This window comes from Microtus oregoni, unplaced genomic scaffold (genome assembly GCF_018167655.1).
Source record: "Microtus oregoni isolate MIOR12 unplaced genomic scaffold, Mior012 000045F_ref0000178, whole genome shotgun sequence".
NCBI classification, from domain to species: domain Eukaryota; kingdom Metazoa; phylum Chordata; class Mammalia; order Rodentia; family Cricetidae; genus Microtus; species Microtus oregoni.
In genome coordinates, this window is record NW_024543219.1 from 19,141,728 (window position 1) to 19,148,006 (window position 6,279).

The window sequence follows — 6,279 nt, forward strand, 5'->3', positions numbered from 1 at the left end:
CCTACTTCAACTGCTCACTGAAGAAACCAAAGCCTAGAGAACAGAACGTATTTGCTCACCCTAACCAGCAAATGAACAGCTGATCCCATCGTGACTAAGAAACAGGATTCCTGCGTCAGGCTGAGGAGGCCGGGAAGAGGACTTGAAGGTGCCATTTCACATCTAATCACTTCTTGTCAGGTTGAAGCCATTTTCCTCACCCAGAGCTCCACGCTGATGGGTCAGAAATAACATTTTCAAAGTTCTATCTGCAAGGAAATGGCTATTAGTGCCCGTCCTCTCCTTCTGAGCACCGAGGGGTACACATTCATTTTTCTCTACTTATCTTGCCTAGTTGCAAATTGTATTCACCACCCAGAGCTCCAATTTGTCCTGCCTCTAAAGAGATGATGGTGAATAAATGCATTCCTGGAAATAAAATAATTGTCGCTGAGATTTATTTTCATAATTATTTACCTGGATTATTTTAGAATACATGGAGGGCAATAATAAGAATACACACGTGAGTTCTGCAAGAATTTTCTGATGTTAATTCCAAGTCTCTTATTACTTTTTCAGGCCATGGAGCTGTGAACAGAAGCAACAACACCTACCCACCTGAAACCACCAGCTCCGGAGGCTGAGGACAAAGGAGGACCTGGTGTGGCCTGGTGGTCATGCCCTGGACTGGGTGTGAAGGCCACCTTTGTCACTAACTAGCAGGAAATTCATAATAAAGATGCAGCTGAAATTTCCTCAAGTGCAAACAAACCTTAGAGTGTGTGTGTGTGTGTGTGTGTGTGTGTGTGTGTGTGTGTGTGTGTGTTGGGGGTTGGTTTGCCTTGGTATCTTTTAGACAAGGTCTTTTGTAGCTGGTCTCCAACTTGGTTGTGTGGCCGAGGATGACAGGAGCTCCTGGTCCTCCTGGGAGTAACAGAATGAAACAACATTCCAGTATATTTAGTATAGGAGCCAGCTCAGGGCTTCGTGCATGTCAGAGAAACTACCAACTGAGCCACATTCCAGGCCAGCATCTTTTGATTAATAAGATTATGCTCCCTTTTGGACCTGGGGTGCCCTGCAAGGCCTGCATGTTAAAGACTGGGAGACTTACACAGCACACCTGGGAGATGGTAGAAACTTCAAGAGGTGAATCCCAGTGGGAAGTTCCCCAGCCATGATGAGATGTGTCACCACGGGGCAAAGGCCAAAGGACTCATCCGCATGGACTGAAACCTCTAAAACAGGTGCCAAAAGAAACCTTTCATCTTTACAAGATATTGTCTCGGAAATTCACTACAGGACCGGAAAGCTGACAAACGTGAAGAAAGATGAAAATGTGCACACCTCTCCAAAATAAAACATTTATTGGCAGATATTATAAAGCATTATCTATGTGCCGAGCCCTGGGGTACAAGTGGAACAAGTGAGATATTGTCCCTAGGATACTTGTGAGACTTAGGTTCTGGAAAGGAGAGACAGGTGCCCACCAGGCTCAGAATACGACTTTGAGTGTTTGAAGTACACCCTTCCAGATACACTGATGTAGGCTATGTAGACGAAAGTACCATGGAGAATAGGGGAGTGGGAGCTGGTTGGGCACTGTGTCAATGGCTCCAATAGTCAGCCTTTCCGGGCACACCTGACTGGGACTTGAGCTCTCCTCCCTGCCTCTAACAGTGGTTTTTGTGATATTCAGACACCACAACCTTGAGCAGCTGTGAGATGTCCTGAAAAAGGCTCTTCCAAGAGGGAAATACTTTACCTGAAATCAGAACTTTGTCATGGGGCCTGCCACAGAAAGACCTAGAAGAAAGGGCTCCCAGCAAGAAGGACTGGCAAATACAAGGCTGTGCCTGACTTCTTGGTGTCACCACTTAAGCCTGGCTGGTACGTTAGCTGCCTGTCTCGTTGTCATGACAAAACTCCTGACCAAAGCAAGTCATGGAAACGAAGGTACATCCTGGCTCATCCGTCACTGAAGGGAAGGCATGGTGGTCCGAAAGCAGAAAGATGTATGCCGGTACTCAATTCACTTCTTTATATGTAGTCCAGGACCTCAGTCTATAGGTTAGTGCTGGCCACATTAAAACAGATCCTTGCACTAACCTGATCTAGAAAATTCCTCAGAGGCCTAAAGATTTGTCTTCTAAGTGGTTCTAGAGTTTCTCAAGTTGACAGAATTAATGATTACAAATAACTAAGTGGAACTGAAGTACTTCATAGAACAGAGCATCACACACCCTAGCCAACGGGAAGAGAAGCCTAAAGCTGATAAGATAGTTCAGCGGGTACAGGTGCTTGCTTCCAAGCCTGATGACCTGAGTTCAATCCCTGGGACCCACATGGTAGAATGAGAGAGTTGGCCACCCCAAGGGCTGTCACACACACACACACTAAATAAATAAATAAATAAATAAATAAATAAATAAATAAATAAAGTTTCTAAACGGAAGAGAAGCTTGCTCAATGACAACGGGCTTTGGTGTACATCTTGCTTCCAAAGCATGGGTGGGCTAAGGCCTGGAGACCCCCGAGCTGAAGCTGAGGTGGGGAACATGGGTCATCTATAGTCCTGTGGAGGGCCTGGGGTGTGTTTGAGAAGGGAAATAACTTATGTATCAGTCCTTACACATGCCTGCACCACAGACCCTCACAACGCATCACAAGCATAGACATACATGAAAGGGCAAGGATCATGAGTCACACTAGCCTCAAGTCTCAGTTTTCTGTCTAATGGCTACGCTCTTGTAGTGGCTGGTTTTGTGAGTCAACTTGACACAAGCTAGAGTCATCAGAGAGGAAGGGGCCTCAGTTGAGGAAATGCCGGAATGAGATCCAGCTGTAATGTATTTTCTTATTTAGCAGTCATTGAGGGAAGGCCCAGCCTATGGTGAGTAGTGCCATCCCTGGGCAGGTGGTCCTGGGTTCTATTAGAAGGTGGGCTGAGCAGGCCAGGGAGAGAAAGCCAGTAAGAGGTTCCCCTCCATCGCTTCTGCATCTGCTCCTGCCTCTGGGATCATACCCTGTTTGCGCTCCTGTCCTGTCTTCCTTCAGTGGTGAGCAGCAATGCTGAAGTTGAGCCTAGTAAACCTTTGCCTCCCTAACTTGCTCTTCGGTCATGGTGTTCTGTTGCAGCAGCAGAAACCCTAACTAAGCTCTCAACCTTGCATTCCTGTCCTATGCATACCAAAGTTGTCCCTCTCACTGCGCTGGCTACTAGCATCCAGTAGAGAATGTGGACATGTTAGACTGTTACTGCTTAATTAGAACCAAAAGTGTTTCTAGTTTATGGTGAGGTACTAGGGAGTCAGTTCATTCATTCAAAAAATATTTAATAGCCAGGCTCAGTGCCATGTGCCTGTGGACCCAGTAATTCACAAGGCTGATGATTTAAGAATAGGAGTTCATGGCAAGTCTAGGTAACACTTCAAAAGATAGTAAAAATAATAATAAAATTTAAAGCAATCCTAGCACAGGGAGATGAAGGTCTGAGGACCAAAGGTTTAGGATCAGCCTCAGCTAGCCTAGACTACATAAGAATGTCACACACACACACACACACACACACACACACACACACTTTCAAATATTTAAAAGTTATATACTTCTTTTCAATATTTGTATGCAACAATTTTTACATATTTTTGTATTATATATATATAAATACTATATATACTACATAGCATACTATATACCTAACATTAACTTAAATCCTGGTGATATGAGCCCTGAGAAGCTAGGTAACAAGAGAACCCTAAGAGAGACATGCATGGGTGCCCCTGGGAAGGGGAAATAGATAAGATCTCCCGAGTAAATTGGGAGGGGTGAAGGAAAAAGGGAAGAGAACATGAGGGAATGAGTGGTTGAGTTGGAGGAGGAACAGAGAAGGAGAGCAAGGAAAGAGATCTCTTGATTGAGGAAACCATTAATGGGCTTAGGGAGAAATGAAATGCTAGGGGAAACTCCCAAGAATCCACAAGGATGACCCCAGTTAAGACTCTTGGCAAAGGGGACAGGGTGCCTGACTGCCTTTCCCTGTAATCAGATTGATGACCACCCTAATTGTCATCATAGAACCTTCGATCCTGATGGAGTCGGATGCAGAGATCCACAGCTAAGTAGTGGGTCAAGTTCCTGGAGTCCAGTCAGAGAGGGAGGGGGGATTTTATGAGCAAAGGGGTCAAGATCATGATGGGGAAACTCACAGAGACAGCTGACCCGAGCTAGTGGGAGCTCACTGACTCTGGACTGACAGCAGAGGACCAAACTAGGCCCTCTGATGTGTGTGGGTGGCAGTTCTGTGGCTTGGGCGGTCTGTGAGGCCACTGGCTGTGGGAGCAGATTTATCCGCAGTGCATGAAGTGGCTTGGAGCCCACTTTCTATGGAGGGATACCTTGCTCATCCAGGATATGGGGGGAGGGACTTGGTCCTGCCTCAACTTGATACGCCTAACTTTGTTGACCCCCCACCCCCATGGGAGTCCTTTTTGAGGAGTGGCTGGATATCTGGGTGGGGGAAGGGGAAGCAGGAGGAGAGGAGGGAAGGAGAACTGGTTGGTATGTAAAATAAAGCCTGGTGATGGACATCTGACCTTACAGCACTTATTTTCAGTAAATAAGAACGTCAAGTGGTGAGGAGTGTTCTGGAGAGCAATAGAGCGTGCATGGAACAGAAGTGCCAGAGACCTAAAACAGGAGACCAGGAAAGGTCAGTGTGAGAAAGAGGGATGGAGCAAATACTACAGGAAGTAAGGGAGAGTCATGTGGACACCTGAGGTGGGGTGTTCCCAACAACAGGAAGGGCAGAGGCAAAGGACCTGAGGCAGCAGGGTGCCAGGGAGTTTGGGAGCTGGCAGAGCTACTGAAGTGAAAGATGAAACCATGGTAAATGAAGTCACGTGGTGGGGAGTACCGGGCAGTACTGGTGTGGGACCGGAAAGACTGGCTTCGCACTAGAATTTCTGCTTCTGGGAAGCCCTGAGCAACTTTCTGAAGATTGCTTTGGCTGCTGTGCTAACAGTGACCATGGAGAGAGGACAGAAGCAAGGGACCAAACAGCAGGTTATCGTAGGAACCCTATGGACAGTGTATATCACGAGGACGCCTTTAAAGACAATATCAACTGAATTTGCTGATACCTTGAACAGAAAAATATAAGAAACCCGGGAGTTAAAGGAGACTTCAAGATTTGGGGTTAAGCAACTGGAAGGGTTGAACAGTCACACTGAGCTGGATGCACACTGTTGGGCAGGGAGAGGGGAGCATAGTACTATTTTTGGACATATTTGAGATGACTTTGAGACTTTAAGTAGAGAGACAAAGTGGAGATTGGAGATAGTTGCAGAGTTTGGGAGATGATCTGGACTAGAGTTAGAAATACAAATGGCCATATAAAGCTAGATTTGGCATATAAAGCCCAAAAAGAGGAGCCTGGGCCTTAGTGCACACCAAGAGCTGGAAGTCAAGGAGGATTAGAAAAACCCTACAGAGCCTGAGGGGCAACGAAAGAGGTAAGGGAAGGCCAAAAGCAAATTGAGAATTCTAAGTCAATAAAGGAAAAAAAAAAGATTCCCATGTCATTGCCAGTACAGCCACGGTCGTGAGGGGTTAGCAGAAGCATTATATGAACGAGGGATTCATGCAGGCTTGAGTATCAAGTGACAGATGACTGCTTTAAGTTACAAGGGAAGGGACATCTTGACAGTGGAGAGATTTCTCAGTCACTACTCCAATCAACATACAGCATCTCCAACGGCCTGGCATCGTTCACATACAGTCTTTGCATGTTGTTCTTAGCAACATATTTAACTGGAAAAACAAATACAGAAAGTAGAGTATTTTACAATGTATCTGGGCTAAGCTGTCCAAAATGTGAATGAGGTCGAGATGGGACAGAAGAATCTGGGAGATAAAATGAGCTAACGAGACAAGACAACTTCTTACCAGGCATGGTGCTCACCTCTGAAAACCCAGCTCTGAAACTAGAATATCCTCAGGAGAGGATCGCCTAGACTACATAGTGAGTTCCATATCAGCCGGGGCTGTGAGACCTTGGAGAGAGGAGAAACCAAGTGCAGCCCCTTATCCATGAGTGGACAGTGGAACTGGAGGAAAAAGCTTACAAGAGCATTTCAGACACAACTGGGAACATTTAAATCTGAACTGTTTAGAGCTATGATTGATGAGATGATACTGAATTACCATTGATTTTTCTTACTTTGGGGCATATTATACCATGGTTTTATAAGAAACTACCCACTGACCTGGAAGATGCAAGATGAAGAAATTAGGGATAAA